The sequence below is a fragment of the Phyllostomus discolor genome, chromosome 3 (assembly GCF_004126475.2).
Source record: "Phyllostomus discolor isolate MPI-MPIP mPhyDis1 chromosome 3, mPhyDis1.pri.v3, whole genome shotgun sequence".
In the NCBI taxonomy this organism is placed as follows: Eukaryota; Metazoa; Chordata; class Mammalia; order Chiroptera; family Phyllostomidae; genus Phyllostomus; species Phyllostomus discolor.
Window position 1 is genome coordinate 5,882,566 of NC_040905.2, and position 25,314 is coordinate 5,907,879.

The window sequence follows — 25,314 nt, forward strand, 5'->3', positions numbered from 1 at the left end:
CACATCATTTATTAAACGTTTAATGAACAACTAGTATGTCCCAGGTACTAGTCTAGGTACTGAAAATAAAAAGTTATGAAGGCAATAATGTAATCCCTACAGTAATGGAGCTTTAATCTAGTAGAGGAGATAGACAATAAGAAAGCAAACACATAAATGAATACTGTAACTCCAAATAAAGTAGCTCTACTTGTTTAACTTACCAATGCAAATAAAGATTTGAGCAGAAACACAGAAACACATATAATCGTATATAAAGATAGAGATGTATCAAAGCTGGGCATCTGCCACTCTAAATGACTAGGATAGTTTTTCCATCAAACATTTAAAACCAAGGAAACAGTACTTGTTCTCAGGGGGAAAAATATGTGTAAGGAACATGTCTCAGCATATGTTTTTTAAGTAAAGAAAAAAAATAACGAGAATTTTTCTTCAGATCCTTTCGGTTCTTTGGATGATGCTTTCAATATACAAGGTCTGTCCAGAAGGTATCCAGCCATGTATTATGAAAAATACAGACATTTATTGAAGAAGATACAAGAAACATTGTACATAAGACAATGACACCTCAGTCCCCTTTAAAGTAAGCACCTTGGGACCTCACACCATTCTCCCAGTTGCCATGAACTGCACCATCGTATTTTCCTGAATCTTCCCTTTTAAAGCTGATTTTAGTTTTGGGAAAGCCAGAAGTTGCAAGGTACCAAATCTGGGCTACAGGAGGGCTGAGTCACCTGGGTGATTTAATGTCTTGCAAAAAACCTGCACCAAATGGTTGAGTGAGCGGGCATGTTGTTGTGATGAAGCTGCCAATCACAACTTGCCCATAGCTGCAGCCTTCTGAATCAACTGAATAATTTCCACAGAGGAATGTTGAATGTTCAGTGCAATGTCTTGTAACATTTGATGCAGATTCATTGCTCTATTTGCTCATTTTGAATGTGACAGCCACACAGTACACATGCTCACTCAGCAGCATCTACCACCCCCACTGACTAGTACAGTGAAGTCATCATTGTTCACACATGCGCGTTCCAGTTCGCTCTCCTTGGCTGCCAGGTTCCATCGATGGAGCGCAAACCATTCTCATTACATTAACAACAGCTGGACTTTTCCTGGACAGACCTTGTGTATACATTTGTAACACCAATCACCAAGTGACGGCTATAGTCGATGACAGAATGATCACATCTGCTTGAAATCCAACTAAACAGATTCATCACTAACCTTCTCCTCAGCGGCTAACAATTAGAGGAATGACTTTAATGTAACTTAAGCTTATAACTGTAAATTTTTTTGTAAATACTTAGAAGTAAATAAATGGCCAGGTGCCACTTTTCTTTAATGCAGCCTCCCATTCAGGGATATCCCTGAGCAGGCTCATACCAGCCCACAAAGTCCAACAGTTAAATTTGCAGGAACTTGAGCATCGGACTGCCATGGTGGTAGTAGCTTAAATCAGCCACCGTAGAAACGATTATACCATAGGACTCGACAAAGACTAAAAGTCAGGACGTTTTGTATTTTTAAGATCCAGTTGTGAAATATCTACCACTTCTCCCAGTTAACAACAATAATACATAAATATTGTATTAAAAGCTGCCATTTCTCAAGCCTAACTTGAACATTCAGCGTGCTGGGACATGTCCAGTAAGGTGCTAAGTACACCTCCTAACTTAATACACACTCACCACGGGAGGCGAGACCAGAATGAGCTCCGTCTCACATAGGAGAAAACTGAAACACAGGGAAAGGAAAAGGCCCAGAGTCACATGACCAGAGAACTAACAGTGGAGGCAGGACTCATACCCTGGGGTCCTGGAACCCCTCCTCTGACTTAACAAACCGAGGGAGCGACCTGAATCGGGCTTGAAAGATAAACAGCCCCTAAGCTCCTTTTCTTGACTTTATTTCAGGGCTGGATGCTGGACCTACAACGAAGTCACGATAGTGTTAATCATTCACCCAGAAGCCACCCGCCACCGCCACACTCACTTCCATGTGAGTGAATAGAACCCCACCTGGGTGGTAACAGTGTCCTCAGGAAGGAGGTTTAAAAGGCTTCTGGGTAATCTTGCTCTATGATGCAGCTCATTCCTCCTCATCCCATGAGTCCTCATTGAAGACCATTAACCTCCAGGACTTCCGGGGTCACATGTGATTGTGTGTGGTTTTCTCAATAGGACAACATATGGCATTGACTAACTAGTTGTAGGGGAAGATCAGAGACTGCGGGGGAGGCCTCTAATGTAAAAAAGTGCATTCATTAAAGGTACTACCCTTGATATTTAAGAGGCCAATGTGGGGAATTTTTAATTTTGCTTTTAGCAAATCTGTAAGAAGAAGACTCACAAGGTCTGGAGGGGAGAGACAAGGTCGAGAACTAGAAATAGAGGGCTAAGATCTGGTCCTGATGCCTTAGTACCTGAACCAGTAGGCAGACTTCCCACCCAGAAAAATCTTTAATAATATTAATAGTTATCCCTCTGTTAATATTATCCTATCTGGTAATATTAATCACATATCCCTCTGACCAATCCCTACCATAGTCTCTTTCTCATCATACAGTCTGTGTGCTGCTTTTTTGCTCAGGTATCATTATTATTGATCATCTGTATATCCCTGTAGCAACATTTAGCTGTGTTGTGAAGTATATACAGTTTAACTTTATTATCCTGAAACATGTTGAAAGTAACATTACCAGTGATCTCATCTTGATGCTTTTATTTTAAGATATTGTAAACTATAACCAAAAGAAACAACTTGAAAACTTAATCTCACAAAAATATTTTTTCAAGATCATGGCTATTATCAAGTCACTTGATATATCAACCTATTTATAGATTTGCATTTTAAAATCTTCCCCCATGCACAGTGACATATCAATGATATATTAAGCAGTCTCGATGTCCTAATATAATAACATTCTTAAAATGATGACCAAATTCCATATGTAGAGCTAAGAAGCAACTATGTGATACTAACTTCAATGACAACATCCCCCTTGGCTGGGTAGCTCAGTTGGTCAGAGCATCATCCCAATTCGCCAAGGCTGCAGGTTCAGCCCAGTCTGGGCACACACCTAGGTTGCAGGTTCAACTCCCCATCGGGATGTATACAGGAGGCAACTAATACATGTTTCTCTCTCACACTGATGTGTTGATGTCTCTGTCTCTCTCTCTTCCTCCCCTCCCCCGCTCTCTTTAGGGTCAATAAACATATCCTCAGGTGAGGATTCACACACACACACAAAAATAGATCTCAGAACTCATCTAATCTAAGCTTTTTTTTTTTTACAATGGAGAAACTAAAATCCAGAGATTTTATCTTGGCAGAGCCTTGGGAACTTGCCCAAAACGTAATAACTAGGTAGTAGACACAATTCCTCACTTTTCCATAGCAGTCTGTTTTATCTAAAATCTCTTTTTGTTTATACAACATGTTGAAGAGGCAATTTTCAAGGAATAAATGTTCACACTACAGAACCTAAAAAATAGGCTCCTCTGATACAACATTAACGTAGCTGACCATGTCCTCAGGCTCACGCGGTTGGAATAGCTGGCACTGTACTGGCTGCTGCCCTCTGCCCCGCACCCCCACCTCCTGCCACCCCCGCCGGAGACCCACTGCTCTGCATAATCTGGCTTTGTTTATTGAGTCTTCAGTTGCTATGCCCAGCTACTCCATGCATCATCACCAATTGTGTAATACGCTAACACGGACACAGCCACTGAAATAGCATAACGGGAATGACAATAGAAATTCACACACCCACTGAGCAAAACCCGTGTATCGCTGTCTTGTGCAGACTCACACTCGCTGCTGTTGTGCAGGCTTCCTGTGCAGATGACGCCCCACCTACACAGCGAGTGTGGCTTTGGGAGCAACTCACTGACACCACTTGAAAAGGTGAGACCCCACGGAGACGAGTGGCAGTGCCGTCCACAAGTCTGTGTGTGCCTTTGTCTATGCCCACTCGCCCCACTGCGGTTTGCCCCTCCCCCGACGCATCACTTTGTGTGTGTTCCAATAAGGCATGCGTGAGAGCAAAGGAGAAGTGGAAATACAAGCCCACAACGAGAATTTGAATCCCTGTCCTTTGCACACTGCTCTGAATCATATATCTGCAAACCACAACACTAACATCTGGGAAATAGAATTAACAGCATTCAAAAAAAGCCTCCAGATGTCACATACCCCCATCTTTTGTACCCATGTCAGATGGTCCCTAATGATAAGAAACAGTTAAATATCTCCAAGGAAAGAGCTATTCTAACCTCCTTTGATATCCACCATACTAACTAGGATAAACTGATGGAGTGAGTGTGCTATAGGCCACATTCTCATGGTCCAGATGGCTCTCTCTCAACAAAACAAGAGTGTGGATGTGTTTTCAGAGTCGTGTGCAAGAAAACACACAATCTGGCTTGTGTGGGAGTTGTTAAGGGGGAAGAGAAGAAGGGGGAAGAGAAGCAGAGGGAAGAAGAAATGGGGGGAAAGGGGCTTTGTTTAGTTACACGTTCGTTCTCTTGTGACACCAACATTTAAGACGATGTGTCTTTCTTTGCCTTCCTCGGCAAACGCCACTGGAAGGTATCTGTGAAAATGAGGACAAATGTGGCCCTTTAACCTAGACACTGCACCTGAGAAATATCATACACTCTGGCCATTTCTTGGTAATACACCAGGAATAAAAGGAATCCGAAAGTCTCACTCCTCCCACCAACAGATTCTACTGACTTTAAAGTTTTGAGGGCTCAGCTAATGTGTTTTCTTAAAAGTAAAGAATTACTGTCTAAGTTTTGGGGAATGTGGCAATGACAGTAGCTTCCTCAATGGAAAATAAAAACCGATATGTATAAATCAGGTAAATAAATATGTTGTGGTTTGTTTTGTTGACTGTGAAAGGAGGAAACAAACATTTATTGAGTGCCAATTTTTTATTTTTTTTAAGATTTTGTTTATTTAGTTTTAGAGAGAGGGGAAGGAAGGGAGAAAGAGAGGGAGAGAAACGTCGATGTGTGGTTGCCTCTCATGAGTCCCCTACTGGGAGCCTGGCCTGCAACCCAGGCATGTGCCCTGACTGGGAGTTGAACTGGCGACTCTTTACTTTGCAGTCCAGTGCTCAATCCACTGAGCCACACCAGCCAGGATAAGTGCCATTTATTTTTAAACTGTGAAGTTTTACGAAGTCAAGTACTATTACCTCTACTTTTACATAAGGGGAAATGACACAATTGGAGAGTAACAGTGTCCCGATTAAAAGTCCAGGGTTCCTGGTCTTTCCATTGAGCCACGCAGAAAAAGAGAAGTATTACCTTCCTATTTCTCCTTCACACACAGACAGAGTTGTTTTCTAGTGACAAATAATTCTTATACTTTGTGATTACTGGAAGCTTAATTTTTAAAGATGACTTATTAAATAAAGAAACGAAGGTTTCGCTTTACCTTTTGTGAGACTGAAATACGTTATTTCTATGCTGGCTTGGCCGGGGCCTTATTCTCCAGAGGATGTCTGCATTCTCTCTCATCGCCCTACCTCTCACGTGGCACTACAGAAAGATGATCTGCCCCGGAAAGAAAGTAAAAGGGAAGCAGAAACTTCCCTATATGAACTCCTACCATATGAGTATTGGGAGTTGCCTGTGCATGTTCATGATATAGACTTTCCTACTAGTCATCCGGGCAACTGCTCAGCTAGCTGCCTGCTGAGCAGCCCAGCACCAAGGAATAGGCAAGAGTCACACACAGTAACTGTGCTAATCTCTCAGCTTTTACTGAGTGCAGGCTCACTCATAGTAGAACATCAACATACATTCATATCCTACTCACACTCTGACGATCTAAAAGAAATATAACAGACACACAACAACCAATCAATGGGGAATAATGAGCCAGGGTCCTGGAGTCTCAGTCTGTGGGTCCAGGAGACAGCACGGTGGCCAAGGGAGCTGTCAGCGTCTTGCAAGGAAGGACCTCCTGAGCCAGGTGGGCAGCAGGGCAGACGGAGTCCTCAGTCCAGCAGGGCAGAGCCTCCGGCAGTTGATGCCAAAGGAGATCAGCATGACATGGAGCAGCCCTCCAGTTTATGGAGCTCAGCTGTCTCAGCAGTGGTCTGGAGCTGCCTCAGTTATACCTTGAAAGGGGCCGACTCCATCCTTCTGGGTCTCTTGATAAGAGAGTGCCTTGGCACCCCTGGTGGCATGTGGGGAACTTGCCCAGGGGTCTCTCTACGGGTGGTCCCACTCTGCAGACATGGATGTTCGACCACATGAACAGATATTTTAGGGGTGTCTCCTTACCATATGTGTCTAGCATGACTTAGGTAGCTTCCCTCTGGAACCAAAGTGTCATGGCTGACTGGCAGCCATCTTGGTCGACATGAGTGACTTCATTTTGCTTTACATACTTTATGCTGTCTTGACTAGGCCAGTGTCATTTTATTGTTCCTGCTCTCCACACTGGGAAGTTAGTAGCACTTAACACTCTGTCATCTACTACAGTCAGTCAACGTCTTAGATCTCCTACTATTCTATAAACCTTTTACAAGCAGGAGCCATACCATAATCATTTATAGATTCCCATAGTAGACATAAATAAACTTTTGAATGAATTCATTTTAGCCAGATAACGCTACAAAAATTGGCAGAATGTTGAAGCAAGGCTTTTAAACCAAATAAATGTTTGTTACATCTAACGAAGTGTCATATTCAATAACACACTTTTAAAGAGCTGCTGGTACCCTGGCACGCAGAACTAAAGCTACATGTTTCTAGTATCAGCTACCTGAAAGCCTTTCTGGGGAAAAAAAATGCAGTACAGATGAATGTTAGTATTGAAGGAATCCTTAAAGACCGTCAACTACAGCAACATATTTCACTAACCAAAAAACCTTGGTCAAAAGAGGTTAAATAATTTGCTTCATGTCACAAGAGCTCATGGCAGACCAATACTAAATCCAGGCCTCCCATTTAGGAATTAAGTGCCTTTCTCTCCTGTGACTTGGACCATCCTTCTTCTCATATTTCTGAATGAATAAATACACTGACAAGTCTGACCAAATACGGAAGGCACTGGATGAATACCATACTAGGGGCTAACAATATCAGAGCCAGCCTTTACGGGAATATGATTCCTGCTCACCCAGAAGACATAATTAGATAAGTACTACACCCATGGATATTTATAATACGTTACAACAAAGTTGTACCGCCTTCCCAAGTTATCTTCATCTGTTTCCGTTACCCCTGAGGTTCACTGGGACGGTCACCTTTTTCTTAGTTTGATTTGTCATGTTCTTGCTTCTATTTTAAAAGATGCTATGAGGCTATGACAAGTCAAATTTCATTCAAGTTCTTGGGATGCCTCAGTACCCGCAGCTCAAAACTATAAACCCCCAAATGTATTTTTCCTGCCTGCTTATTCTTTCCTTCTTCTATCCTGCCAGTTAGTTTACAACCAGAGGGACTCGTAAATTATGATTTTGGATGGAAAATATGCTATGCCAAGTCATTCTCAGTGTTTTGTGGCTGTTGGGAAGACCCTAGAAGAGGGAGAGGCTGAGGAAAGAGAGGCTCCACTGATATGCTTGTGGCTCCGTTTATTTGTTAGCAAGAAACAAGAAGGAAACCACAAAAGCCATAATTTGCAGGTCTCCTGTGCCAGGGACACTCTCAAAGGCAGCACGCCCCCCTGCAGTCCCATCTCGTGACTCTCCACGGAATTCTCGCGGAAGGATGGCACGTCAGAGTGCCCCTGCTCCGCCCAGGCCACCGCACTCATCCCTCTCCTCCACCATTTACTTGTGGCTTCTTTGCTTAATGTTGGTTTTCCCTTTTGTCCTCCTTCCTCTCCTGGTTCCCCCAGGATCACGTTCAGGAAAAAATACTCCCTCTCATTTCTGCTTTAACTCATGGTCTCTTTTTTATTTCAATGGAAGGAGCTGGTATAAATAAATTACGGAGCTGAGTAGGGCAATGTCACTGAAGATAAAGAAAATTGTTCTTGCGTATGTCCGTTCCACTCTAAGGCAAATACTACTGATGGCTCACTAAAATCCATACGCTTCTCTTTTCCCTGGGCACACAGCTGTGCTGTATTTGATGACTTCCCTTACCTTTGGGTAGGGAATACGTTAAGTTCTAGCAAATCAGAACATGACTAGAAGTGAGATGTGCCACTTTCAGACCTAACCTATACAAGCAATAAATATGTTCCTCTGTGTCCTTTTTGCCTCCGACAGTCACAGAAGCAGATAACCACAATGATCTTGAGAAACATGGGTTGAAAATGCCAGATGCTCAGTCACTCTGAGTCCCTCAGTTAAGGAGAGCCCCCTTAAAATAAATCAATTTCTATTATTTGTTAGTGACTGTACATTTTGTGTCTATACAACATGGTAGTTACTGACTCCTAACTGGTACCCACTTCTTTGTAGAGGCCATACTCAGAGAATAGATATCAAGATACCTAAATATTACTCCAACTCCGCACTAACAACAATGGCTACCTTAGATGCATGCCTTCATTTCTTTATATCTCCTAATATTTGTTAAGGATAAAAACGATACAGATGAATCAAAAGTCATGGAACCCTACTGTTAAAAGGCCACCTGGTCCAGCTTCATGATGATACAGAGAAGAAAAGTATAGTCCAGAACAACTGGCCCATGTGAACCAAAACGTATTGCCGCCAGTTAGAGTCAAAGTGGTATCAGAATTCAGGACTGTTACTCCAGCCCAGGGCTCTTTCCTATGAAAGCTCATAGTAAAATGATTCCCCCAAAAGGAATGTTTCAGTGAGCAAGGGGAAAGATTTCACATATGTTAACTGGGATTCTATTTGTAGTGCTAACATTCAAAAAAAAGTGTCACTTGATTTTGGAAGACTCTGTACCTTAATTATATCATACCTGACAGGAGACCCTCCACTGCCTAGAAAAGGAAAACATTACAAATCACTGATTAACATTTTTTACTCAAAAAGAAGTTTTTAAAAGTTACATAAATTGGACAATAATGACACGGATGCATCCAATGCCAAGTTTGAGAGGTTTTTTGCTATTTCTCTCCTTAGTAATCAAATCCAAAATACCGAAAAACAGATTCTTGAGTCCTTGGACGACCCGCCCACAATTTCTGGAAAACAGTAGGATGGTGGGTCAGGATGGAGGTGGAGGCAAACACACCTCATCTCTGTGCACAACCACAGCAAAAATTAAACCTAAACGACAAAACAAATATCACCCAGATTTGTCAAAAAAATCAAGCTCCAAGTCCGACACCAAGGATTTCAAGGAGCCACACTCACCCACAAGGGTAGAAGGGTGGAGACTTGGAGGTGCGGAGAGGCGTGGAGAAGTGGTGGAACAGGCCATCCCACATCCACGTGTGGTAGATAAAAATCAGAAGGGATACCGCAGGAGCAAGGGATTGAAGCCCCAGACCAGACCACCCAGCCGACGATTCCAGTGCCAGAAAGATAAGTCCCCATAACTTCTGGGTGTAAAAATCAGTGGAGACTGGGGCAGCAGAAGAAACTGGGTTTCTCAAGAGACTTCTCTTAAAGGGCCACAACAGATTTAGGACTCACACAGATACCACCCCCTACCCTGGGATTCAGCACCAGGACAACAGCTGGAGAGGCACAAGTGGCATATGAGGAGGAGGTGAGAAAGTAAAGTGAAAAGCAAAGGGGCGAGTGCTGGGGAGAGAGCTTCCTCTCTGGCAATCTCCAGAAGCCAGGCAGTGGCATTGTCCCCTCTCTGAGCCCTCCACCCACAGAGCCACAAAGCAGTGAAGCAGGTTGCCCCACCCTGGCAATTACCTAAGGCTCCACACCACACAATTTACAGGTGCCTTTTCTACAATAGGCCATGCTACTAAGATAGGGAGTCAAAGCAGCTCTACCTAACACACAGAAACAAACACAGGGAGGCTGCCAAATTGAGGAGACAAAGAAATATGGCCCAAATAAAAGAACAGAACAAAACTGCAGAAAAAGAATGACATGAAATGGAGATAAACAACCTATCAGATGCAGAGTTCAAAACACTGGTGATCAGGATGCTCAGAGAAATCACTGGGTACTGCAAGAGCATAAAAAAGACCCTGGCAGAATTAAAGGTTAAGTGAAATAAAGAAAAATCCACAGGGAACCAACAGTGGAGGAGATGAAGCTGAGATTCAGATCAACAGTTTGTAACAAGAGAAAGAAAAAAGCATTCAATCAGAACAGCAAGAAGAAAAAAAAAAGAATTAAAAAAAAAAAAAACAGAATAAAATGAGGAGCCTCTGGGACATCTCCAAACATACTGACATCCAATCATAAAGGTGCCAGAAGGAGAAGAGCAATAAATTAAAAATTTATTTGAAAAAAATAATGAAAGAAAATTTCCCTAATTTGGTGAAGCAACGACATGAAGGTCCAGGAAGCACAGAGAGTCCCAAAGAGGACCACAGCAAGACACATCAGAATTAAAATGCCAAAGGTTAAAGATAAAGAGAGAATCTTAAAAGCAGAGAACTATCTACAAAGTAGTTCCCATAAGACTGTGAGCTGATAGCTCAAAAGAAACTTTGCAGGCTAGAAGGGACTGGCAAGAAGTATTCAAAGTAATGAAAAGCAAGGACCTACAACCTAGATTATTCTATCCAGCAAAGTTGTCATTCAGAATGAAAAGGCAGATAAAGGGCTTCCCAGAGAAGGTAAAGCTAAAGGAGCTCATCATCGCTAAGCCCTTATTACATGAAATGTTAAAGGGACTTATTTATGGAAAAGAAGAAGATCAAAACTATGAACATTAAAATGGCAATAAGTGCACAACTATCAATAACTGAATCTAAAAAACAAAGTAAGCAACAAGCAGAACAGGAAGAGAATCATAGATATGAAGATGATTTGGTGGGTTATCAGCAGGGAGGAGGCAGGAGGAGAATGAGGGAAAAGGTGCAGGCATCAAGCAATACAAATTAGTAGGTACAAAATAGATGGGAGCATGGCGGGAGGGGGAGATGTTAAGAACAGTATAGGAAATGGAGTTGCCAAAGAACATATATGCATGATGCATGGACATGAACTAAAGGAGGGAATTGCTGGAGGGAATGGGGGTATCAGGCAGGGGGGGCAAAGGGAGAAAAATTGGGACTATAAAAACATAATCAATAAAATATATTTTTAAATTCTTGGGGTCAAGATACTCATATGACCTCAAAGTTACACCCCACTCATGACATTAATCACATAGGGTAAATTTTGTGATCACCACCTTACCCATGTGATCAAATTTAACAACACCAGCAGGAGAAAACCTGACAGTATGTAACCTGAAATGATGCAATAAAAAATACACGAATTCACCCCCCCAAAAAAAAGAATAATCTTGTTCTGTTGACAATTTATCCCAAAAATCTAACAAAGTGCTTGACACAAAGAACAACTTCAATAAATATTTGATAGATGTGTGAATGAACTCACTGTATTTACCCCATAGAATTTGTATGCTGTAAATATTTACATCACGAACATTCGCAACAGTAAACTACCCATCGATTATCGTTGGTACGTAATAGCCGGCATTGCAAGCATTTTTGCAGAAAGCCCAACACTTGCTTGAACCAAGAGGCAGAACAGTGTGGTGGCTTAAGGCACGGACCAGCCAGGCAGCCTAGATTTTAATCCCAGTTCTAACGATTCCCTTGGGCCCTTTATTGAACTTCCCTGTGTTCTAAAAGTCAAGTGTAGGTGCTGCTGCTAACAGAACATACCTTGTTTAATATGAATACTAGCAAAAAAACAATGTCACTCTTGGTTTTGGAGGAGCCCTTGATGAGGGAAGACTATTTACAGGAAGGACTACTTACAAATCTGTGGGCACAGAGTCAGAGCACCCTGAATTCACAATGGCAGCGAGACTTCACCACCCCTCAGTTTCATGGGTAAGAAGAGGGAGCTCTTTCCTGGACACAGAGAGAGCAACTGTCAGAGAAAAGCAGGAGCTACGGTTTTTGAGAAAACGGGGCAGCCAACCCACAGTCACTCGAAGGGAGGGAACTACAGTAATAAGTACCATGACATCATTGTGCTCCTGCCTTCTGACCTCATGCTGGAAACTGTCATTGACCAAACACAGCCAGAGACCATAAAGCAAAATGTTCAGTCTCAAAAATCAGGCTCTCGAGGAGCAGAGCAGAGTATGGAAGGCCAGAGAGTAGCTTTGAAGGGTATGTAGGAAATAAGCACACCTCGTGGAGTTTTCATGGAGACCAGAAGTCCTGATACACATAAGGTTCTGACAGCAGTGCCTCGCCCTCTGAAAGCACTTACTTACCATTATCCTTTTTCAGTAAATCAGCAGTGTAGCCAGCTCTGCCTAGAATCAAATTTCAATGTTGTCTCTTACTAGGACCATACCCTTTAACAAGTTTCTTAATCTCTCTATTCCTGTTTCTATTCCTGCAACATGGGGATGAAAATAAAACCCTTGTGGAGTTATGATCATTATGTGAATAGCACATGGAAAACACTTAGAAAAGTACCCAGTACATAGGATCATGCAAACATTTTTATTCTCCTGTTTACTCAGGAACTGTTGATTTAAACAAGGCTTTGATTAATTCCACGGCAATGAAACCTGGGGGGAAATCTCCCTTCAGCTGAAATAATTCTCTATTTATTCCAAGGAATTGTGTGGAAGGCTTTTCAATATACCCAGTGCTCCATTGTCCAACAGGTCCATGAGACACATGCTTAGGGCTGGCACAAGGCAGGGATAGAGCAAATAAGAGAAGAAAAACTGTTGAGAGGGAGAGAAAAGTTGTACTTTGATGGATTTATCAGAAAATCTAGGAAGAGGCCCTCGTAATTCAAACACACCTCTAAGTTTCAGATGGCTTAGCATTGGTTTACTCTGAGTGATATACTAGGGGCTGGGGGAGATGGAGGGCATGCTCTTTCAGGACCTGGGGGTCCCTCCAGGTCTTCCTAGAGTGATGGAACACCATCATTGGCCTTACCAGTTTGTGTGTGTGTGCGGGCATACTTACTTTAGAAATAGTGCAATCTCTTTTCAGGGTGCAGTGAAAGAAGGGGAGCTTTAGATGGGAAGGGAATGTAATCATTGGATACCTAGTATATTAAAGCCATTGTGTTGGGCTCCGTTCAACCTACAGACCTTTATCAGATTTAGTTTTATTTTTTATTTGGCAAAGCCTCTAAATAATACAGACCCTCACACTTAACTTTAAACATAGCTCCCCAAGAAAAACATCTCACTCTTTCATCTTTCAGGAAAAATGCTACACACACAAAAAAAAATTCTGACTGCTCAAAAAAGCATTGAGATTGCTCAACAAAGCAAGTGGTTCAAACCCAAACACTTCCAAACCAAACATTTCACGGGTTCCTCACCTGAGCGGGGAAGTGTACACTTTTTACAACTGGACCCTGGCATTCCCAGGGCTCAGAGTTTTATGGTGGCAGTGAGAGAGCACAGTGTTCAGTAGCGTGAGGAAGCTTCTGATGACACTCGGGTCAGATCCGTCCTTGTTGGCTACGGTGGAGAGAAGATAATGGGACTGGGGGAAAGGGGATGGGTAGCTAAGAGGAGACAAAGGAACTCAAGAGTGGACGAGCCAGACCAAGCCTACTCTGCCATTTATGTACCCAGATTTCCTGGAGCCCCATCTTTAGCCCGGTCAAACACAGAGCCCAGGGGATTCCTGTGCCTCTTTCTTGTTCTTTGATACCACCAAGGAAGACACCCTGATCCCTGAAAAGCCAACAGCCACATACCATGTCCAAACGAGGAAAAGAAAACAGTCAGGTCCCCCCATCTCCTGGAGTTGAAGTTTTTTGAAATACATATTTTTAGGTCTTCAAAAAGAGTTTAGTTCTCAAAAACACTGTTTATAATAAATCATATGTCTCTGTTTTTAAATTGTAATCAACTATATGGTGAGAGCAGCTCTTTTATAAAAACTCTAAAATTAAAACAACCACTTAACACTCCAACCTAATGTCTGCAGTAAATCAAATGTCTTTGTTGTTTAGATTTTAGCTGCACAGGTCCATATAAAAAAGGAGTTTTAGCACTATTTACAAGAAGAATTGTCTCTCCAAACCCATCCGACAATTTTTTCATTCTTTAGGTAAAAACTTCAGCAGGAACTTAAGTGGGGTACAGGCAGGCTACCAATAACTTTTTGTGCCAGAAGTTATATAACAAGGTCAAATTTTAATGTACACACACATCTACAGCAGCTTAAAAGAAGCAGTTGTTCAAAGAAGCATCCGATAAATCACTGCCAAGGGGCTGGGAGGGATGGGCGAGCATGTGTGTTAAACCACAGCTCTGTCACCAACACGTTGGGCGACCTTGGACACACTGCTTAAGCCCCCTGCTTCCCGGCTTCCACCTATGTGACTGCTCCACTCCTCACCCGATGTCCTTCCAGGTGCAGCTCTCTCTTTTTTTTAAGATTTTATTTATTTAATGTTTTAGAGAGGGAATGGAGGGAGAAAGAGAGAGAGAGAAAGAAACATCAATGTGTGGTTGCTGGGGGCCGTGGCCTACAACCCAGGCATGTGCCCTGACTGGGAATTGAACCTGCGACACTTTGGTTCGCAGCCTGCGCTCAATCCACTGAGCTATGCCAGCCAGGGCAGGTCCAGCTGTTTATGAGACAGTCCATGTGCTCCTTTCCGTTCCCCCAAAAGCCATGACTCTACAAATCCGTCCTAAGAAAAGCATCATCACAGGACTGTTCCTCGATAGACAAAGCAGTTCAAGTTCACTACAATGAGAGAGGCGGACACGAACACTGCACTGATAACACTATTTTTCCTCCATCGGGCTGATGGATATTTGAAATCGTGACTGCATTTTGTTGGCCAGGCTACAAGGAAGGAGAGCTTAGAAGCAATAGACACCAGCAGCAGTGGGCAGCATGGCTAGAGCCTCGTCTGGTTTGTTAACCACCATTCCTTACGTACAGGAAACTGAGCTGCTTGGAGACACGGCTGGCTTTGGGACTGCCTGGGAAAGGAGAATGAATACGAGACTTAAATGTCATCTTAGGAGAAAAAAAATAAGTGCTCAAAAAAACTGATGAGAGTATATCAAAAGGACACTGGAATCATTTTGAAAGGGCTCCTAACTAGCTAAATTGATGATAATTTGAGCATAAAATGAGGAAGGGTAAATGATAAATTATAACCTATTAAATAAAACAGGAATTCATAAGTCAATATTGATAATAAAGACATAAACAAATAGGGGAGTAAAGAGGGTTCTTTTTCACAGTAAAATCCCAACTGATAAATGTGGAGGAAATGGAGGCTTTTGAAAGTCTGTATTTGACAATCATCACAGTGATAATTGGTGCAGGCAAGAATCATCAATGGTGCAGCCACTGTAGGAAACAGTATGGAATTCCCTCAGAAAAGCAAAAATGGACAATTTTTACTTTATTTACTGCATTTAGCCTGACAATTCCACTGCTGGGATTATACCCTAAGAACCCTGAAACACCAATTCAGAAGAACCTATGCACCCCAATGTTCACAGCAGCACAATTTACAATAGCCAAGGGCTAGAAACAGCCTAAGTGCCCATCAGTAAATGGATGGATCAAAAAACTATGGCACATTTACACAATGGAATTCTATGCAGCAGAGAGAAAGAAGGGATCCCTACCCCTCGCAACAGCATGGATGGAACCGGAGGGCATTACGCTAAGTGAAATAAGCCAGGCGGTAAAAGACAAATACCATATGATCTCACCTATAAGTGGAACCTAATAAAAACAAACAAGCAAGCAAAATATAACCAGAGACACTGAAATAAAGAACAAACTGACAGTAACCAGAGGGGAAGGGGGAGAGGGATGATGGGGAAAAATAGAGGAAGGGCCATCAAGAAACATGTGTGAAGGACACATGGACAAAGCCAAAGGGGGTAGGTTCAAAGGTGGGGCAGCAGGAGGGTGATGGGGGGAAATGGAGACAACTATAATCAAACAACAATAAAAAATATATAAAATTTAAAAAATCATCAATAGTTCTTAATATATAAATTTTGAGGAGAAGGATATTTGCCTGGCCTCAGAACATCTCCTTGAGTATTTACTAGTTTTACAAGAGGAAATAGTAATTCTACAATGGGGAAACCAGAGGACACCTTGATCAGGTTATCAAAATTAAAATCGCCATTGAAAAACAGATCAAACATCAGGTACTCTCTGATTTGACAGCCTTGTCTAGTGTTCTGGCCGAGAATACATAACCTGGACCAGATCAGGATGAAACGTTCAGACAAATCCACATTAACAGTCTATAGAATACTTAGCTCAATTTCTTCAAGAATGCCAGTGTTCTGAAAAAAAAAAATGCTGAAGAACTGTCCCAGGTAAAGGAGACTAAAGGACCATAGCTACTGGATGCAACATGTGATTGCACTGGATCCTCTATTAAAAGGGGAGACATGGTTTCAAAATGACGTTATCGGGCAAGGGAAAAAGTTGAAGTACAAACCAAAGTATCAAAAGTATCATCTTAAAGTTAAATTTCCCATCCAAATGGGATATCAGCATTACCCTTATATGAGAAAGTGCTCTTTTCCTTAGGATCTACACAAGAAGTTTTCAGGAAATAAAGGATTGTGATGTATGTAACCTATTCTCAAATCATTTATGATAAAAAATAAATTATAATATGATTTTTAATATAAAATCTACCAAATACTAGAAAAGATGAGGTTCACAGAGACTTTGGCACAAATCCCAATCTCACCACTAACAATAACTTTGGGCTTTTCACTCTTGGCAAGTTTTAACAGTTCAGAGACTTAACTACCTCACTTATTGAACCAGAATGAAAGGACTTGTCTTATAGCAGGTTGTATGAATAGGACCATCTATGCCTTCTTTATATTCAATGAATTATATTTCATTGATTGTGCTGTTACAGTAATCCTGATTTTCCCCCTTTGCTCCCCTACACCCAGCAACCCACACTCCCTCAGGCAATCCTCCCTCCATTGTTCATGTCCATGGGTCATGTGTGTAAGTTCTTCAGCCCCTCCATTTCCTGTGCTGTGCTTTACATCCCCATGGCTGTTCTGTAACCACCTATTAGCACTTCTTAATCCCCTCATCTTCACCCGTTCCCCCAAACCCCCTCCCACCTGGCCACCATCAAAATGTTCTCTGTATCCATGGTTCTGTCTCTGTTGTTCTTGTTCGCTTCATTTTTTTAGATTCAGTTATTGATAGGTACGTGCTTATTGCCATTTTAATGTTCATAGTTTTAACCTTTTCCTTAAGTAAGTACTTTAACATTTCATATAATATTGGATTTGATGATAACGAACTCCTTTAGTTTTTTCTTGTGTTGATTCTAAATGATAGCTTTGCAAGGTAGAGCAATCTCGGCTGTAGGTCCCTGCTGTACATGACTTGGAATATTTCTTGCCAATCCCTTCTAGTCTGCGAAGTTTCTTTTGAGAAATTGGCTGACGGTCTTATTGGAACTTCCCTATAGGTAACTATTTGCTTTTCTCTTTCTACATTTAAGATCCTCTCTTTATCTCTAAACTGTGGCTTTTTAATTTTGATGTGTCTTGGTGTGGGCCAGTTTGCTTCCTGGACTCTCTGTGCTTTCTGGACTTACATGTCTATTTCTTTCACCAAATTAGGGAATTTTTTTATTATTTTTTCAAATAGATTTCCAATTTCTTACTCTTTCTCTTCTTCTGGGACCTCAGATGTTGGAACACTTGAAGTTGTCCCAGAGGTTCCTTATACTTTCCTTGGGTTTTTTTTTTTTCATTCTTTTTCCTTCTTGTTGTTTTGATGGGTTGTTTTTTGTTTCCTTATGTCCCATATCATTGATTTTATTCCTGGCTTCATCCACTCTACTGTTGATTCCCTGTAAATTGTTCCTTATTTCCACTAGTGCATCTTTCATTCCTGCCTAGATCTTTTTTATGCTATTGAAGCCCTCACTAAGTTCCTTGAGCATCCTTATAGCCAGTGTTTTAAACCCTGCATCTGACAGATTGTTTATCTCCATTTTGTTCGGCTATTTTTCTGGAGTTTTCAATCTGTCCTTTCATTTGGGTCATGTTTCTTTTTCTCCTCATTTTGGCAGCTTCTCTGTGTTTGTTTCTATGTATTAGGGAGAGCTGCTAGGACTCCCTGTACTGGTAGTGTGGCCTAATGTAGTAGGTGTCCTATAGGATCCAGGGGCACAGCCTCCCCTATCACCCAAGCTGGGTACTCAGGGAGCACCCTTTGTGAGAGCTGAGTATACCCTCCTCTTACAGTTGAGTCTTGATTGCTGTTGCCAGGTCAATGCGAGGGATTTATCCAGCCAGTCAGCTGCAAGGACTGGCTGTAACCAGTGACCACCAACCTCCATCTTCTGTGGAGGATCAGCTGTTCAGGGTCAGGGTGGCAGTTCTCCAATGTGGTCTGTTGCTGTCTACTGGGTCCACAGGCTCTGGGATTTCCTGGGTAGTACAGGCCAGGGCCAGCCACTACCTATATTCTGGCAATGGCCACTCAACATGAGCTACAAAGAAATCTGCAGGTGGCTGCTGCTTGTGCTGGTTAACAGCTTGGGTGAGCCTATAAGCTGGGTGGGGCAGAACCTCAAGGATTTACCAGGGCAGTACAAACCATGTGAGCCAGACTCATGGAGTCTCAGATATGGTAGCCACCTTCCAGCTCTGTGGCTTTGTTGAGGGGCTAGGGGGCCAGAAAAGGAACAATAGCCTCTGCCCACTTTTCTGTCCGGGAGAAAGCTGTCCCACAGCTCTCGGCCTGATGCCAGACACGCCTATGCCTCCATCTGGACTGGGTCTCACATCATCTGTGCCTTAACACTTAACAAAGTGCCTAGCAGCCTAGAAAACACTGAGTAAACCCCTAGCTTTTTCTTTCTGCCACAACTTTTTTCTAACTAAGTGCTAGGACATTTCAGAAGCTCATTAACTCTTTCAGGCTGCAAGCATACAACGAAGTATGTACAAGTATTATCATCCAATGAATAGAAGCGGCCTCAAACAGGTAACAGTTAGTGCCAACCCGAAATTCTGTATCACCTTCTATGTAGAACAGTTTCATGAGGCAGTGGAACATTCTGTTGATGAACTTGGGATGACCTGGAATTGAACACCTGCTCCACCACTTTCTAACGGCTGACTTTTCAAACCTCAGTTTTCTCACCTATAAATCATGCATACTATTACCTTGCATGATTGTTATAAGCACTTGAAAAAATATATGTGAAACACTCAGTTCCAAAAGGGTAATAGCTACAATAAATGGTAGCTATTACTCTCATGGATCTCAGCGAATGTCTACTAATTCAGTTTTACAACCTCTGACAAGAGTTTTTGTTTGTTTGCTTGTTTTATATTATAAATAAACACATTTATGAGAAAAAAAACAGTGGGTCATGGAACTTTAATTAGAGTTTTGGTGTTCAACCCTTCACCTTCCCTGTTTACATTTGCCAGTTAAGGGCACTACAGTAGCCATCCTCATCTTCAGTTTTATTTTCCTTCATTTCAATTATGCATCGTCAACTACATCCAAAAATATCTGTCGTTCAATTCACTTCAGGTATTGTATCATCTCACATCATCACACAAAGGATGAGTACAGTACAATAAGAGAGCTTGAGAGAAAGACCCTATTCACATAAATTTTATTATGGTATACTGTTATACCCTCTATATTTTATTATGAGTTATTGTTATTAATGCCTTACTGTGCCTCATTTATAAATTTAACTTTAAGCAGATACACACAGAAAAATAAATAAATACATATATTTGTGTGTGTATGTATCTATATATCCATGTGTGTATATATATATGCCACCAACCATATATATATACATATATATATATATAAAATATATATATATCACAGTTTCAGGCATCCACTTGAAATCTTAGAACACATCTCCCACTGTTAAGGGCAACTATTGCAATTGCTATCCAAGGAAATGACAACCACCAAGTAGAACTTGGGTCCTGATTTGTTCGTATCTGAGAGAGAACCCAATAATCTATCATTCCAGAAACTGTGCTGGTATTAGGGATAAAAAGGTAGCTAGTGATATAACTAAGAACTAAAGACAGAGGAAGGATTAGGACCAAAAGACCTTTCCATTTCTTTTGTGGCGTAAGAGAAAGTGGACAGTAAAGGACTAAGAATGGAAAGCTGGCCGCTCAGATGAAAGTCATAAAAAATGAAGTGACATCCAAATGACCTGAAAGAGCATTCTCCAGAAAAACGGAGAATGGGAGTTTGGGAGAAAAGTCAGACATCACTAAATGCTTGGTTTTCGAGACTGGAAAATTTCTTGGCTTCCTTCCATGTAATCTGAATGACCACAGACATTATTCTAAGATGCGCTCTCAGCTTCCATACGTACTCCAGAGATTCACTTCTAGGAGTTGTTAGCAGGAGGGAAGAACTTTCTGCTAGCTCCTGAAGCATGATTTATAGAGCTAAAGCCCTGGTCCTTCCTCTTGGGTGTATTTTTTCCCCGGATGTTCTATGTGGGGACTCAGCCAATAATGTGTGATTTCCCATCACTAGCCTCTTATCACCCCTTGGTCTGAGGATAAAAGTAAATAAGAAAGTTTACAAAGTAGAAGATCAGATTCCATGGAACACTGAAATCCCTTGAGCAAATATGGCAAAACCACCAACCATGTAATTATAGATTCAAAACAACTAAAGAAATCAAGTGATTGAAACTGGATCCCCGAATCTTCGCAATATCGTATCTGGAGATGTCACTCTCATTGATGCAGACAGTAGCACCATAATGGAAACCCACACTGAACTTTGGAAACCACATTCACTTTCCAAATGTCAATATAAACATCCAGGATATTGTTGAGTCTTCCAATCCACACTTAGAATGGGTCCAAACCCACGAGACGCTTTGAACTGCATGAATCTCAGCCACTCTAGAGGAGACATTAGGAGAATAGACTTTTGCCTTTACCTACACTAGAGTTTCTTTCGAGCAGTGATGCCAGTTAGAAGAACAGGTGAGGCAATATGAACATCCAGTTAATGACATTGCTTATTACAAGTGGCTTAGTCAGCAGGAGAAGCAGCAGGTATCAAGTTCCCAAGACGTTCCTGATCAAGGAGGCTTGGGTTCACTTATTTCTGGGAAACTGCCTCACCTCTTTCTCCTTTCCTTTTTTTTTTTATTTGATTCATATTCTTCCCTTGCACTTCCCTTGGGAAGGTTATACAGAGCCACCCACCTTGGATGTCACTTGCCCAGTTCTTCCAGTAACTTCTTTATATTATCAGTTTGATATAGGAAAGGTTTTGGAGTCCCACTTATTATTTGGAGTCCTGTATATTAGGTATATATGTAGGCTTTCATTGGCAGCCACACTTAACAAATAACATTACGGCCAATCTTTTGGACCAAATATAATAATTCTCTGGGCAAAACTTTATAAGAGCTAAGTAGTACTTGCATTATATCTTGAGATGCTAATTGGTATCAAGCTATTTCTCAGTATCCTGTACTTGTGTTTTAGTTTTTTTTTTTTTGGGGGGGGGGTTGTTTTTGGTTTTTGGCAAAGGTCTCTTTTCTTAAATTATCCTTATACCTCATGCACTGATTTCTAATGCACTGTGAGACCTGCTTTTATATTTGATCTTACACCCAGTCGCATGGGACTCTCCTGTGTCTTTGAGCTGTTAACACTGGCCCAGGGGCACACCAGACATTCTGCCCATGTTGGGCCGGTTACAGAAACCAAAGAAGTTTGAAATCAGAGACAAGCTTCCACAGAGATCCGAAAAGGTAGGAACAGGTCACGCTGACAAAGCTTTGCTAAGCAGGGCCCTGAATTAGATGCCCACTTCTCCACATACTTGAATTAAGCTCAAGTAAACCATGGTCAGCTTTGTTTTTTGACCAAGAGAGCTGTGTTATCAGAGATTCTAAAGATAAGAGTTCTTTCTTGGCTTTCTGGACCAAGAGATCACCATTCAAATAATGTTATGCATACCAAAGAAATGTAATAGTCATAAATTTCAGAGCCACGAGAGGAGAAATTCACATTAGCGACAAATAATTGAACCATCTGGGGAGGAAAATGGTATAAAATAGATACCTTTTAAGATGTTTAATATAGCTGCTGACCCATGAAAAATACCACACCCAGCCCTGGCTGGTGTGGCTCAGTGGATTGAGCACAGGCTGCAAACCAAGCAGTTGCCAGTTCAATTCCCAGTCAGAGCACATGTCCGGGTTGCGGGCCAGGTCCCCCGTGAGGAGCATGAGAGAGGCAACCACTCATTGATGTTTCTCTCCCACTCTTTCTCCTCCCCTTCCCCTCTCTCTGAAAATAAATAAATAAAAAATATTTTTTAAGAACACCACAACGAGAAGAGGCCCGTACGAGAAAACGAAAGGGGCCTCTAAGGCCCCAAGTGTCCAGCCAAGATCAGCAAGGCAAATACAGGAAATAAAGTGGCTGTGAATGTTTAACCTTGGGAGAGTCGGGCTGAAATACCTGGTGCTAGAAAATGAGTGGCTCTGGAACAGAATGCCTCAGCCTGCAGGTCACGTGTTCGCTCCCACCTACGTTCAAGGCATAGTCGGGGCTCTGGGGGACCCTGTGTTGGAACTGCCGAATGGGTTCCCACGGTTCTTGGAGAAGACCATCACTACCCGTGATTTTCCAGGCAGATTTTTCCGAAAACAAAACTGTTCTGAACGCATTTTAGGTTAAACATCCTGCTTCCTCATAGTGATTCTTTCCAAACAAGTCCTCTCACCTGTGGACTGTTACCTTCATAACAGTCCACAGGTTCTCCATATTCATTTTTCTAGAACTTACTATTTATCATTCCAAAACCTCCAGTAAACAAAACAAATGCAAGCAAAGTGAGGGGCATAGATTACGTTAGTACCTAAGGTGATTCCCAGGATGTCAGCCGCCCAAAGAACCACCCCTAGCCTTCTTCCCACAGCTTCGTTCCACACACACTCATCCGCCACGACCCCTTATTCTTGAACCCGTCTTCTCCGCCAAACCTACGTTAGCATATCCTGGCCGTCATTTGGTCCATTCGTCCCTCATTATTTAACAAACAGAGAAAAGATCTGTTTCATGTTGGTCCCTGAGTGGAGGAAAATAAAACGAGTTTCTTTTGGCCGTGCCAAGCAGTCCTGTTGAGCAGAATATAGTTTTCTATGCAGTGAAAGGTGTAGCTGTATCCAGAAAACAGTTTCTCCTCCATCAAACTCTATACCTGTATCACAGAATTTCTGTTATTATTCAAAAACAGCCCTGGCTGGTGTGGTTCAGTGGATTGAGCACCGGCCTATGAACCAAAGGGTCACTGGTTCAATTCCCAATCAGGGCACATGCCTGGGTTGCAGGCACCGTCCCCAGTAGAGGGCATGTGAGAGACAACCACACATCGATGTTTCTCTCCTTCTCTTTCTCCCTCCCTTCCCCTCTCCCTAAAAATAAATAAATAAAATATTTTTTTAAGAAGCAAAAATATACATGGTGGCAAAGCTTACAGGTCCCTCAAGATTCAACCCACCTTCCATGGCTCCTTGTTTGAGGTCTACCTTCTCGAGCAGGGCCACATCTCACCAGTGGAGGATCAAGCAAGAGAAAGCAGGAGTTCAGTTCCAGTGTGATCCAGGAACATCTCTTCTTCCTGGCAAAATTAGGGGTGAATACCAGAAGATAAATCTTGGGCTCTGTGTCACAAACCCATTCTTCTCCCAGCACCCCCAACCTTGATCAGGCTGTAGTTTGTCGTGAATAAATTGCAGCCACCTGTGATATTGTCCTTTAGAATAAGAAAAATATAGTTGGTCTTTGTCCCGTTTTGACAAAAAGCCCCTAAAACCCTTGGAATTCCCTAAGTGATGAAAGTCGTAAAGGTGTCTTTTGTTATGTTAATGAGGTGACTTTGGGACCCCCCCCCACCCCCGGCCTTAAGGACTGGGGCTGGTTGCCAGGAGACCCAACCACCTGATCTGAGGCTTGGAACTTGAAGTCCCACCTCCATAGCACCACCTCCTGGGAGCAGAGAGGGGCTGGAAGTTGAGTCATTTATCAATGGCCAATGATTTAATCAATTGTGCCTAAGAAAGCCTCCATAAAACGCCAAAGGGACAGAATTCCAAGTGCTTCCAGGTTGTTGGGTAAAAATTGAGTTGAACTTTTGGACATCCTTCAGGTGTCTGAGACTTGTCTGGCGTCATCGTGTGGGAAGCCCTCCCCCTCACCCCTGCCAAACCCTGCGGGTTGGAAACTGAGTCTCAGAACACTGAAAGGAGCCTGTGCCCTCTATTCCTCTTCCCCCTCGTGCAGAAAGAAAAAGAAATGTGTAAAACTGAAAGATCCAAACAAACGATAAACTCATTCCCAGAAAGAATGTTTTTAAATAATGTGAGAGTCTTGAGATTAACGTGACATTGTATGATCACACCCCATAGTTCAGGTTGGAGAACATTTTCCTCCAACGTGGCGCTGTCTCTTTGCTTATACCTGGCTGATGCCCCAAGGGAAAACTGTATTCTTGTCCATGTCCAGCTGCCTCACCGACACCTCTGGACTAAACCCTGTCTGGCACCTCTGAATACCAGCCTGCTTCCTCCACTCCATGAGGCTGCTGCAGACACTGGCTTCTGCAGCCTCTCACCATGGATTTGCCTATAACCTCTGCTCCATCTGTCCCTCTGCATGTCCACCCCAAACCGTCTTCTTAAAATCCAGAAAAGCTCAGCTTGGCCTACCCTCTGGGGCTGTAGCCTCCCGTGTACCCCTAGCACCCTCCTTAGTCCCTCCACCCCCAGCCCTGCCTTCCCCTGGCCCTCCTCCCACCTGGCCTGGCATTATTGACTGCCGTACCAGATGCTGCTTAGAAGATGCAATGTAACTCTTCGGCCAATCCTTCCACTTAATGAAAAAGTGATGAGAGGCTTAGGAGCAGTTTCCATCCATTTCCACATGAAGCAAAAAAGAATCTCAGTGGATCAGTCCAAACAAGAGACATAGTTCGAGTGACTTGAGGACAGGATTGACAGAATTCTATTTGTTTGCCAAACAATGTTACCAGTTTGTAAAGTCGGAGGTTTTTTAACGATTCAAGGTGGACATCCTAGCCACATGTGTGCACATGTATACACTTGTTGAAGTCGGGTTGCAATCGTTGTTGCATTGTAAAGCATAACTTTCACAAGAAAAAAAATCTTAAGCCTTTTTAGGGGCTGGACGTTACATAATCATCAAG

General features: G+C 42.3%; 1 long non-coding RNA gene across 1 annotated transcript; it reads right to left on the minus strand.

Annotated features, from left to right (window-relative positions):
- Positions 1-472: 472 nt before the first annotated feature.
- On the minus strand, positions 473-20,702 carry LOC118499292. The gene is made up of 3 exons (XR_004901819.1): positions 20,692-20,702; positions 7,003-7,012; positions 473-656 (listed from the first exon to the last, which is right to left on the minus strand). It is a non-coding gene; the product is annotated as an uncharacterized LOC118499292 (long non-coding RNA).
- Positions 20,703-25,314: the final 4,612 nt, after the last annotated feature.